General features: G+C 45.8%; 1 protein-coding gene across 1 annotated transcript in view; it reads right to left on the bottom strand.

Annotated features, from left to right (window-relative positions):
- The window catches only part of LOC126187825 (UNC93-like protein), a 224,978-nt gene that overhangs the window by 90,751 nt on the left and 120,327 nt on the right, over positions 1–13,900 (bottom strand). The window lies entirely within an intron of this gene.

The raw sequence follows: 13,900 nt of genomic DNA, 5'->3' as shown, positions 1-13,900 counted from the left end.
ATAGGGACCATGACCTGAATGAATTAGGCCCTGCGAGGGCTTGATTACCTTGTTCTTTGGCCTTTCCCTTACCGTAGGTAGGAAACTATGGACTCTGCGGCCCGTACTGGAACTATCCCATTCTTCCTGCCAGATGTCAAGCATTCTTTCTTTAATGGCTTTAACACTTATCAGAGGAGTGCCCATAATATTTTGCAATTTATCAGTGTTAAAATGTAACAAATGTAACAGTCCGCCTCCCAACTGCCTCTGTATCTTCCTTTAATCCGACCTAGAACAGATCCAAAACACTCGAAAAGTACTCTAGAATGGGTCGCGCTAGTCTTCTACACCGTTCACCGGTGAATCACATCGGGGCTCACTTCGAAGTGGGATTCGCCACTGACGATAATTCTACTTCAGTCAATGAGATTCCAGATGGAAGACGTGTCTGGAAACGCCCCAGACAGCTGTTGGATACCAGTGTGACTGCCGCCCGCCATACGCCATACGGCCCGACAATTATGAGGGATTGTCTGGGAAGCCATTTCATCTCATAGCAGGACTCATTTAGCTCTCATTCGCGGCACCCTTACAGAACAGCTCTACGTCCACGATATTCTACGCCCCATCTCTTCATGGCAAGCCATCCTGGGCTTACATTTCAGCAAGATAATGCCCGCATAGTTTCTACCGCTTGTCCTCGTACTTGCCAAACCCTACCTTGGTCAGCAAGGTCACCGGGTCTTCGCCAACTGAAAAAGTTTGTAGTATTACTCTCAGGGCCCTCCAACCATCTCGGGATTTTGACGATCTAGCGTTCCAGTTGGACAGAATTTGGCACGATATCGATCCCTCGGGAGGACATCCAGCAAATCTATCAATCAATGCCAAGGCAAAAAACTGCTTGCATAAGGGCCAAGGTGGACCAACATGCCGGCAGAGTGGCCGAGCGGTTCCAGGCGCTACAGTCTGGAACCGCGCGACCGCTACGGTCGCAGGTTCGAATCCTGCCTCGGGCATGGATGTTTGTGATGTCCTTAGGTTAGTTAGGTTTAAGTAGTTCTAAGTTCTAGGGGACTGATGACCACAGCAGTTAAGTCCCATAGTGCTCAAAGCCATCTGAACCATTTGGACCAACGTGTTATTGACCTGCTCAGTTTGTGAAGTTCTTTCTCTTGAGTAAATCATCCAGTTTTCCTAAATATGTAATCGGTTTTCTGTTTTACAGCCCATCTACCGATTTCCGTCCCATTCGGAAATTTCCCTCGTAGTGCGTCATTTTCTTTTGTCTTGGAGCGCATTTAGATTATATTGATTACATGCTCTTCCTAACAAGCGTGTAATTCCTTGGACAAGTGAAAAAGACAGTCCAAAAATAGGCCTACAAGTCAGTATCTTGCAACAGATAGCCAGCAGTGTAAAGTTAGGATCTGTGCAGGCAAAACCAAATTTATCGCTACCGGTTAGGTAAAAGAGTGTAAAATTACAAAATAAATAAAAAAAGCATCAGACCAAATCTCAGATTTCCAGGATTCAACCTTCAACCGCCCATGGTTTTTTAGTGTTATTTAAAACTTCTTTTAAATTTCCTACAAAAAAGATCATATTAATTTTTTCTCTAGAACCTATAGTTTGCACACCACGCTTGCGCTGTAGCTTGAGTGGTTTTTGTAGTCCAGTTGTAGGCAGTTACCCGATCTGATAAACCGGAAGAGTCCTGTATCAAATAGTTAGTCCGTATAAAGCCTGTATGTGACGTCTACAGAGGGCTGTTTGCTGTTATTAATCATTTTCGTTTAGTGTATGTTGGTCAGAGACATAAGTGGAGCGGCTACCAGTTGCAATAATAATATTTTTCCGTGGAAATTTCAGAAATCACAGCTTGTTTAGAAACTAATTTGAGACTTGGACTAATGAATGCTTTTCTTTCTTCCCTCCATGTCATGCCAGAGGTCAGATGTAATTAATTGTTCTTTGGCTAGGCTGTATGTTAACAATGTACGTAGGCTGCGGACCAGCTCTTAAAAAGCAGGTGATATATCAAAAGCTCTTATCATTTATAACGAGCAATACGTATCAAATTTCATAACTTTTTTTAGTTTTTTTTTCAGTCTCAGCTGCTTAGCACATTCGGAGAACAAATCCGGCTCGAGTATTTCCTGCTACGAACAATTCTACGTCAACGAGATAAGACGTAAAGCTGTAATTAGTCCTTAGGGGAGTCTGATGTTATCAGGAAAAACAGAAATCCGGCCTGGTACATATCGATTGGGTATGAAATAATATGTATTACGACACGTTCATGAAATTTTATTGAATCGGTAGTAAAATAGTAGAGAATACATTAAGATCTAAGGCGAAGTCGGACAAATGTACAAAACTTAGCGCTGGAGGAAAGTGTGCCTTCGAGTAACCTGTTTACAAACCACAAGGATGGCTACTTGGCGGCGACCCCGAAGCTGTGTTGCAGCGCGGATATGTCCTCACGTCTCCACGTCTTTCCGTTTACTTTGCCGTCCTGCAGTGACAGAACTGCACAGCCGACGACCTTAGAGAGGTTTCTGCACGAGAAGTAAATAGCTGCTGTTTTGTTCAGTCGAACGGCGTAGCCGTGATGACCTCCACTAAACGGAGCCGGAAGCAAGAGCGAAGCTACAGAGGACGAAGACGTGCTGTCTGCATCCTGTGCTCGAGGAGGACGCTCACGGCACAGAGGCCAGGCCCTGAAGTGCTTGCAAAAGCCGATGTCCCCCTTCTGAAGCAAGTGGTATTATAATCTTGCATTCGTTGGCATATTCTCAAAGGTGAAGTGCTCTTTGCGCAACAGGTGACGTAAGAATCATATATGCAGCGGTATTAGGTGCAGCTGCATGTTGATGAGCCTTATGTATGTTAGAGGGAATCCTCCGTTCATTGGAGTCTGTGTACGCTTGGATTCATTAAACTTCCAACCAGTACTATTATATGCAGTAGCCACTGCTTAGCTCTATGTGGACATAGTTTTCGTTCCGTTTGCAGCAAACTCGTTAGCTCAGTTTCACTGATAGCGACCGTGCTTAAGTTTCTTGCTGTCGTTAGTGGCAGATGCTACACAGTTATCTTCCTGCTCCATTAGGCAACGCCAGATAAATCCTTCTCGGTAGGCAGAGAGTCTACTAGGCTTGTAAAATTTTTAAATAGTTGTTCGTAATTTGGAGGAGATGAGTTTGAATTATTGTTTACCATTCAGATTTTAATTTTTCTTTGCTGCTTCTTAACTCGGGGAGAGAGCTGTGCTGATTCCCTAATAACGCCAGAGCATCAGAATTTCATTGTACGTCTGAGAACTGAATCGACGCTTTATTTGAATTTCTAGCTACACAGGGTGTCCCAGGAGGAATGGACCATATTCAGGAATATGACAGGAACCATCATTCGAAGCAAAGAAGTCTAGTAAATATGAACTATAAAATGCATACCTTAAGAACTTTGAGCAGTTCTCGATCTTCACTACTGTGAAACAAATCTCTTCTCTTGCAAGCTCTTTGCTTCTCTATTTTGGGAGGCGGCAGGATGGAACAAAACAAGAAAAATATTGTCCGTTGAACATGGGCTCTGAAGTGCACGCTTTAAGAGCTATAGACATCTGTTTATCTTTGCTACTGTGAAACACACCTCTTCCACTGAACAAGTGCTCATAGCTCTTAAGCTATGCATTTTAGAGCCAATGTTTACTAGACAACTATTTCTTGATTTGGTCCATACTACCTCCGCACAAAATATGGAAAGCAAGGAACTTTCAGTACAATTCACAATATAGAAGATGAAGTGCTTATAGCTCCTATCGTATGCATTTTGGAGCCCATTTTTACTAGACTTTTTTGCTTCGAATGATCATTCCTGTCTGGTCACCAAACATTGACCATTCCTCCTGGGATACTCTGTTTTCTTTAACGAAAAATCGCTTTCAAGCTTTCGCTGTTCAAATATCGTCGTAGTCTGTAAATATTTTAGTATTGCTCTTCTAAGGATCCTTTCATTCCACGAGCTTTGCCTCATTGTATATAAGTGTAAACAATATGAAGGATATCATCAGTGTAGACGCATCGATTTAAAGTCGTACAAGGTTTCGTTTTCATCCGGCATAGCAACGTTCAGTGACAATGTATATCGAAAGCAGCGTGCTGCTAAGGAACCACAGGAGACTTCAGTGATCGTCGAGGTTACCTCACATAAAGTCATAAAACTCCCTCCGCCACACACCGTTGGGTGGCTTGCGGAGTATAAATGTAGATGTAGATGAAAACTAAGGGAGTACATCAAAATAATATATGCAGCGCTGTTGAACGCAGTGAGTTGACGTCTTAAATATTCACTTCAACAGCAGACTGGTGAACGAAGCAGCCTGTCACTGTCAGGCATGCCGTGCTTTTCTTTCTCTCCAAACGTTCTACAACGAACCGCCATGCAGCATTGGTAACACCGGTTCCCGTCAGATCACCAAAGTTAAGCGCTGTCGGGCGGGACCAGCACTTGGATGGGTGACCATCCGGTCTGCCGAGCGCTGTTGGCAAGCGGGGTGCACTCAGTCCTTGTGAGGTAAACTGAGGAGCTACTTGATTGAGATGTAGTGGCTCTGGTCTCGTAAACTGGCATACGGCCGGGAGAGCGGTGTGCTGATCACATGACCCTCCATATCCGCATCCAGTGACGCCTGTGTGCTGAGGATGACATGGCGGCCGGTCGGTACCGTTTGACCTCCATGGCCTGTTCGGGCGGATGTTCTACAGTACACACGCCGAGGAAATGACACTGTAGAATAATCATTGTAGACTTAACACGTGGTATTGCCACAGTCTCCTGATGAAAAGGGTTTTCATCTCGAAACATATGCATGAATAAAAATTTAAGTAAGATTCCAACATATTCTGGTTGGTAGCGATTACAATAAAACATATGTATTAATTTTGGCAGTGACGTTCGATAAACAGTCAATATGATTATAGATTACACAAGCATCTGCCTTTGACGCGCTGTTTCATGCAGGTAGGATCACTTTCCCCAAGTAACAAGTGAAACTAAAAGGTCAAGTGTCTAAGAGGCTATACAGGTGAGAGTGACGAGTCTAAATATATTCTACGGTGGAATGTAATCCACATACGGAGGAGGTAACTTATATGACCCTCGTCTAACGGATACTATTGTTCTTCGGCGTGGAATACTATCAGTTGGGGCTGATAGAAAAAATAGTAAGCAGAGTGTTTCACACGGGTGTTTTGTAAACACGAAAGCGTCGATAAATGGACATTCAGCTACAGCAGCATGCGATGTAAGAGAGGCATTGTGCATCACGGTGTAGTTTTGCTGTTAAAATTCCGAAAGCGTACGTTCCTAGTAGAGGCAGCCATCATACTACGTCCTTCTACAAGTAACTTTCAAGTAAGAACATGAAAGTAAACTTCAGAGATTTTGTCTCATACGAAGCAAACCAGTATTCCTTTCTCACTTACACTATGTGACTGAAAGAATCCGGTGACCCCTATGTAATAAGGCATTGACCATTAGATGTCACTGGTAGCAGTTACTTCTGTAAAATATCTGGGAGTATGCGTACAGAACGATTTGAAGTGGAATGATCATATAAAATTAATTGTTGGTAAGGCGGGTGCTAGGTTGAGATTCATTGGGAGAGTGCTTAGAAAATGTAGTCCATCAACAAAGGAGGTGGCTTACAAAACACTCGTCCGACCTATACTTGAGTATTGCTCATCAGTGTGGGATCCGTACCGGGTCGGGTTGACAGAGGGGTAGAGAAGATCCAAAGAAGAGCGGCGCGTTTCGTCACAGGGTTATTTGGTAAGCGTGATAGCGTTACGGAGATGTTTAGCAAACTCAAGTGGCAGACTCTGCTAGAGAAGCGCTCTGCGTCGCGGTGTAGCTTGCTGTCCAGGTTTCGAGAGGGTGCGTTTCTGGATGAGGTATTTCTGGATGAGGTATCGAATATATTGCTTCCCCCTACTTATACCTCCCGAGGAGATCACGAATGTAAAATTAGAGAGATTCGAGCGCGCACGGAGGCTTTACGGCAGTCGTTCTTCCCGCTAACCATACGCGACTGGAACAGGAAAGGGAGGTAATGACAGTGGCACGTAGTGCCCTCCGCCACACACCGTTGGGTGGCTTGCGGAGTGTAAACGTAGATGTAGATGTTCTAATTTAATCCGACCTGATGATTAAAGGAACAGTTCGGAGACGATGACTGCCCATATCAGCATAACAGTGCACCCTGTCGTAAAGCATCATTTGGTGAGGCAATGGTTTGTGAATAATAACATTCCCGAAATGGAATGGCCTGCCGACATCCCAATGGAACCCAATGGAACAATTGGAGTATAAACGTCGACTTTGTTGCAGATCCCAGCGTCCAGCTTCTCTAGTTTCTGCTCTTGAGGAAGAATGACTGCCATTCCTCCGCAGACATTCAGGCAACTCATTAAAAGTGTTACCAGCGGAGTTAAAGGCATCATAATGGTGAAAGGAGGCGGCAGTAGGTGCCTAGATTCTTTGATCAGATAGTGTAAATAATTCGCGACTGCTACAGGAAATGAGGGTTGGAGTGTATGTGTGTGACAGCGGTACACAAAGAACCTTCTACTACACGCCGTGAGGTGGTTTTTGGAATATAAACGTAGATGGTGTCTGGACAACGCCAGTTTGACGTGTGGCGTATTGTTCCGCAGCTTCGTTTATCGCCCACCAGACGTCGTAGGGAACACGGCGCCACGGCCTCGGCAGCTGTGCGAGCGAAGGCGTGTCTGCATATTTCTGTCACGCAAATAAAAGGAGCCAGCGACCTCGGCGAGACTCGATCGCTCCGACCTTCGGCGGCGCAGCCTGCTGGCACGCCGAAACAGCGGGAGCAGCAGGCGCTGGCGTCGCAGGCCGGAGAAAGTGGCCGGGATATCCCCGCACCGACACCTGTGCGGCGCTGCTGGCGCACGCGTGCTAATAGCCGACCGCGCCGTAGCGAGACCCGCCGCTGCCTAAAATAGACTCCGGAAGCTGCCGGCCACACACACACCGCGGCCGTGGCGCAACGCTGACGTAACGACGCAACAGGTGCCGTCTCCCCCCAGTGCGCGCATCGAGCACGCCGTGTCCACCAACCGTCGCCGGGCGGTCAAATCTCCGATGAGGACATCGCTGTTGCAAAATGTACGCGTATCAACGTGGCACTGCCTTGCGTCTCAGTTGAATTAGTGAACATACGTAGAACAAGAGAGGGTTAAGAGCGACATATTGCCAGAAGCAGGAAGGAGGAGATGTAAACCACTAGCTAGTTCCCTTCAGCTTTCGCGAAGTACAGGAAAACCGTTTACTACGAAACCTTGGGAAACTGAAAGTGCCCCTGTTTTACTGTATCACGAAGATTCTCAAATACACAAAGCCCTTATTTATTTTATACATCTACATCTACATTTATACTCCGCAAGCCACCCAACGGTGTGTGGCGGAGGGCACTTTACGTGCTACTGTCATTACCTCCCTTTTCTGTTCCAGTCGCGTATGGTTCGCGGGAAGAACGACTGCCGGAAAGCCTCCGTGCGCGCTCGAATCTCTCTAATTTTACATTCGTGATCTCCTCGGGAGGTATAAGTAGAGGGAAGCAATATATTCGATACCTCATCCAGAAACGCACCCTCTCGAAACCTGGACAGCAAGCTACACCGTGATGCAGAGCGCCTCTCTTGCAGAGTCTGCCACTTGAGTTTGCTAAACATTTCCGTAACGCTATCACGCTTACCAAATAACCCTGTGACGAAACGCGCCGCTCTTCTTTGGATCTTCTCTATCTCCTCCGTCAACCCGATCTGGTACGGATCCCACACTGATGAGCAATACTCAAGTATAGGTCGAACGAGTATTTAGTAAGCCACCTCCTTTGTTGATGGGCTACATTTTCTAAGGACTCTCACAATGAATCTCAACCTGGCACCCGCCTTACCAAGAATTAATTTTATATGATCATTCCACTTCAAATCATTCGTCACGCATACTCCCAGATATTTTACAGAATTAACTGCTACCAGTGTTTGTTCCGCTATCATATAATCATACAATAAATGATCCTTCTTTCCATGTATACGAGAGACGTTCACCAAGTAAAGTAACACTTTTTTCTCGGCCAGTTTCTGTTGAAAAAAATGCCATCTTGTGGGACATCGTGGAATATTCCTACTTCAGTCCCTATAGATTTATGACGTTCTGATAGGCGGCGCCACTATACGCAACCTTCAAAACGGCGTCTCTAACGGAGGTGAGTTCAAAGAAGAGAGCTGTCATTTTTTTAGGCGGAAAACGAGAGCATCGCTGATATTCATTGACGCTTGCAGAATGTCTACGGGGATATGACAGTGAACAAAAGTACAGTGAGTATTTGGACGAGGCGTCTGTCATCATCGCAACAAGGCCGCGCAAACCTGTCCCATCTCCGCGTGCCGGCCGGTGGCAAACAGCTATCACTCTTGTGACGTTGGAACGTGCGGACACTCTCATTCCAGATGACCGACGGATCACTATCAAACACCTCGCAGCACAACTGGACGTCTGTGTTGGTAGTGCTGACACATTCGTCCACCAGTTGTGGTGCTCCAAGATGTGTGCCTTCTGCGTTTCTTGCCACTTAACTTCTTGATTTAGGTTTTCCATATGTTTCCTCAGTCAGTTCAGGCAAATACTAGGATGGTTCCTTCGTCAAATCACGACCGACCACATGTCGTATCCTCTTAAAGCATACTTATACAGGGCGCAATCGGTATAAGCGCAGATATTTTAATATGTACTGCGTTAGCATGTACACATAACGTTGTGTTAGTTGTGTTTCTCTGTGTCAAACAGTCTTCCCCACAAACGCGTCACAAACTTTACGACCTGATGTTTTATGAATGGCCGTAACTGCACCACTAAGTGGATTACGCCTGTCAGTATTGACTAACCATTTTGCATCAACACATCCACACTTCAACACCTGAACTGCTGCCCAGGAAGAAATATGTATTAATGGCTTGCTATTACGATATGTTCTTGGAAGTACTAACCGGCCTAGAAACATATGACTTGTTATGGCTGTAATTATAAGTCTGCAAATGACATAAATACTGAGGTAATGTTGTTCAGTACACTATCCTCAGCCACTTACAGAAATATCTGTACTTATATCCGTTACATCTTGTATATTCTGTGTGTATGTATATTTTTCAGTATTTATTTTCAAGGTATTACGATAACAAATTCTGTATCATCGTAAGATGATCCCTGGATGAATGATTGAACAAATAAATAAATGAAAATAGCGCTGAGCACTATGGGACTCAACATCTGAGGTCATCAGTCCCTAGAACTTAGAACTACTTGAACCTAACTAACCTAAGGACATCACACACATCCATGCCCGAGGCAGGATTCGAAACTGCAACTGTAGCAGTCACGCGGTTCTGGACTAAACTGCCTAGAACCGCACGGCCACCGCGACCGGGAAATGAAAATGTTAAGGTTCCTTATCTATAAGTATTGTACCTGCCTGGGCATTCTCAAATAATCGTTAATCATTGTTCAAACTATACATATTGTAATTTCTCTATATATGTGATTTTCTGTCTACATCTATATTCCGCAAGCCACCGTGAGGTTTGTGGTGAAGGATATTTAGGATACCACTGCCACTTGCGTCTTTTCGAGTACAGTCGCAAATGGTTTGCGGGAAGAGCGATTGCTGGTAAGGCCCCTTGTGAACTCGAATGTTTCTAATTTTAGTATCATGATCTTGCCGCGAGATAAATGTAGGAGGAAGCAGTATATATGCTGACTGTTCTAGGAACGTAAGTTATCGGGGCTTTAACAGTAAATCACGCCGTGATCCAGAACGCCTCTCTTGCAGTGCCTGCCACTGCAGGTGACTGATCATCTGCGTAACGCATTATCGCTTAAGAAATGAACATTAAACGAAACGTGCTGCTCTTCTTTGGATCTTCGCTATTTCTTCAATGAGTTCTGTCTGGTAGGTATCCTAGACAGACGAGCAGTATTCAAGTATTGGTCAAATGAGGTTTTTGTAAGCTACCTCCTATGTCGGAGGATAAATCCTGGCATCGTTCCAATGAATCTCAGTCTGGGATCTGTAGCATGCTGTTAACAGTATAGTTCTACAAAGTCAAGCGAAATACTCGTAAGAATAGGAGTGAATAAACAATGGCAGTGAAGAAAATACACTAGTGTAGAGAAGAGCTCATGGCAGTGCTGAAGGATGGAGAGGACAACGGAAATGAATGAGGATTGCTGAAGGACAGAAGGGCGTCGGGTGCACCAGGAAAAGTCAAGTGCTGGTGAGCCGGTAAACATGGAGGACCCGGCGCCGGGTGGCCGCCGGCTGCGACTTTCCCCGCCGGCCCGGACGTGCCGCGGATTCTCTCAGCCGCGAGAAAGTGAAGCCAATATCTGGCAGTTCGCTACTGGCGCCCGTTGCTCCGTCGGAGAAATCCTTCTGGATCAATCAGCGCTGCAGAGCCTACCAATACGAGGCAGCGGGAGGAAGTGTTGCTGGTCTGGCCCGCCACTTTTCTGTATCCGTTACTTGCGAATCCACTTCCGTGGCTGAACGTACAACGTATAAGAATAATAAAGTCGTATGGCTCAACAGCCCGATACAAGTCTTCAATTGGACGACACATCGCTGGCCGGAGTGGCCGAGCGGTTCTAGGCCCTACAGTCTGGAACCGCGCGACCGCTACGGTCGCAGGTTCGAATCCTGACTCGGGCATGGGTGTGTGTGATGTCCTTAGGTTAGTTACGTTTAAGTAGTTCTAAGTTCTAGGGGACTGATCACCTCAGAAGTTAAGTCCCATAGTGCTCAGAGCCATTTGAGCCATTTGGACGACACATCGGCGAGTTGCGCGTCCCTGAGCCAACGGCACCGAGTGTTACCAGTCGGTCTCTGATCCAGGCACTAACTGGGCCTTTGTCGCTTAACTTCGGTGATAGGGCGAGAACCGATGTATCCAACGTGGCAAGGCTGTTGGCAATGGATAGTTTGTCTCACGTGTATAGACAAGAACCCGATGAGATCTGCAGCAGCTTGACGGACTGCTCTCTAGTGGAAGGACTGCAAAGCGCTCCACCCAGCCCCGTGGGACACTTGAGTAGCTACGAGAAGAAGAGGTAGTGGCACTTGTTTAATTAGCAGCAGGTGATTTAGTCCTCTGTCCACCCCCACAAAAGAAGAATTTACGAACTTTGCAGACCGAACTCGGATCCTGACCGACCACATGTAGAGATGAATCAATTCAGTAGCAGTCTGAAGTAAGTCAGAGCGTGTAATGGATTCCGACCAGTAGTAAGTGTACTAAGGTCTCGTAACGTCATCGCCATTCGCGACTGTTCTCCTTGAAACTGAAAGTACCTGACGGCCCTGTCTTCTAAAAGCTTCGGGAGGACGGCGATTCAATCCCACGTCCGGCCATCCTGTTTTAGGTTTTCCGTGATTTCCCTAAATCGCTCCATGCAAATGTCGGGATGATTCCTTTGAAAGGGCACTGCCAACTTCATTCCCCGTCTTTCCCTAATCCAATGAGACCGTTGACCTCGCTGTCTGGTTCCCTCCCCCAAAAAACCCAGCCCTCTAAAAGCTTCCAGTAGCATTCTGACTTCAGTCTGCGATATTTTCCTACCACTATCAAAAGGTCCCAAAATTGCGAACAAAGTGTTCGATTATACCTGAATATTACCTTCCTGACAGGAACATAACATATACACATCTCAAACAACCAGTACTCCCTCAGTTAAGCTCATTGTACGTAGTAGATAGCGACAACATTAGTATGTTTGATGATCGGAGTGCGAACTCGTCCGCCTCGGTAGCTGCGCGGTCAGGGCGACGGATCGTTAAGTGAAGGGGCCCGGGTTCGATTCCCGCCCGGTCGCAGATTTTCTCCGCACGAGGACTGGCTGTTGTGTTGTCCTTACATTCGAATCGCCATAACTGACAATATTATTGAGATGGCTGAATGGGAACGGCGCGGAAGACATTAAACTGAAAAAAAAAGAGGTCGACATTTGAACGTGGCAATCGGCCGCGAGGGTAAACAAACGCATATTTAGACCGGCGTGGGAGACAAGAAAGGCACGGGAGAACATGCCCCGCCTCCATCTCGCAGTACTGGCAGTCTGCGCCCTAGATCTGTGCTCCTGTGAAAGCTCAGCTGTCTTACGGATCGCCTCTACTTACTGGCGTTGCGAGACTCATACTCGACTCCCCCTATCACACTGGACTCGCATGCAGAACGACAACAGTTCAAATCCCCGTCCAGCCATCCAGATTTCGGTTTTACGTGATTTCCCAGTCGTATACCGGGCTGGTTCCTTTGAAAAGGGTACGGCCAGTTTCCTTCCCCATCCTTTTGTAATCCGAGATCGTGCTCCGTCTCTAACGACTGCTATGTCGACGGGATGTCAAACTGTAATCTCCTTTTTTCCTTCGAATCCCTTAATGGATCAAGAAAAGTCTCTTTACTCTTTCAAAATAAGAGAAGAAAACAATGAGCAACGCACAACCTAATGCAAGGCGGATTACTCAAAGCATTAGTGAACGGCTACCGCGCAGTTGCATGTTGACGCTGGCGGTGCTGTAAACGAGGTAGTTAGGGCCCGACCTCTACTGGTATCTTATGGAGCCATAGTTCGAAACACCTCTCACCTCAAACTGCCACTTTAAAAGTGTGTAATAATAAACACTGTTTCCTAACAGTTTTGAGTTTTATGTTGTAACAAACTGTGCTTAGTTTGTTTCACTCCTCTTCCTTCCACGAAACCTAATTTGGTAACGACACTGCACAAACATTTACCATACTCATTCACAGGACATAGGTTCACAATTTACCCACGAGGTTCAAATGGTTCAAATGGCTCTAAGCACTATGGACTTAACATCTGAGGTCATCAGTCGCCTAGAACTTAGAACTACTTAAACCTAACTAACCTAAGGACAGCACACACATCCATGCCCGAGGCGGGATTCGAACCTGCGACCATAGCAGTCGCGCGGTTCCGGACTAAGCGCCTAGAACCGCTCGGCCACCGCTGCCGGCTTACGCACAAGGAAAAAGGAGAATTCCACCTAATCGTCCCCTACGAACACGCATGAAAATGAGGCAATTTTTCTTCACAGATGCCTTGGCATATTTTGTGATAATTTAAACTTAAAAAAAGAACAGAAATTATTCGAAGAAAACAAAATCTTCCATACGACGTGAGTACCGATTAGGGTTTGTTTCAAAAGAAATGCTGATGTTTTGGCAACGAGACCATAAATTAAATAAGCCGGCCGGTGTGGCCTTGCGGTTCTAGCGCTTCAGTTTGGAACCGCGTGACCGCTACGGTCGCAGGTTCGAATCCTGCCTCGGGCATGGATGTGTGTGATGTCCTTAGGTTAGTTAGGTTTAATTAGTTCTAAGTTCTAGGCGACTGATGGCCTCAGCAGTTAAGTCGCATAGTGCTCAGAGCCATTTGAACCAAATTAAATAAAAGAGCTATAAGCCAATCGTTATAACTAAATTTAACCTATACCATTCTTTTGCAACATTTATTTCGGTTACAAATGATACTGACGCTTGTGAATTCCAGCATATGAGCACATTTGATTTCGACACCGAACGTAAGTTTAACTACTAGAAATATGATTTTGCAGTTTACGTAATTTAAATAAACAACGTCGCCAAAACAAAGCTAATGTTATTGCCGATTAAATCAGCTGAGGTGACTGCCGTTTAGTGCGACAGTGTTGTAGAAAAAGACAGCGGACCGGACCTGAGGCCCGAGGTGATGAGCTGCGCCTTGCGCTGTGCGACAGAAATATTCCGTTCACAATCCTAATCTCTTGCACTAATGA

Source organism: Schistocerca cancellata, chromosome 5 (assembly GCF_023864275.1).
Source record: "Schistocerca cancellata isolate TAMUIC-IGC-003103 chromosome 5, iqSchCanc2.1, whole genome shotgun sequence".
In the NCBI taxonomy this organism is placed as follows: domain Eukaryota; kingdom Metazoa; phylum Arthropoda; class Insecta; order Orthoptera; family Acrididae; genus Schistocerca; species Schistocerca cancellata.
The sequence above is the reverse complement of the archived record's forward strand: the minus strand, read 5'-3'. Positions and strand labels throughout refer to the sequence as shown.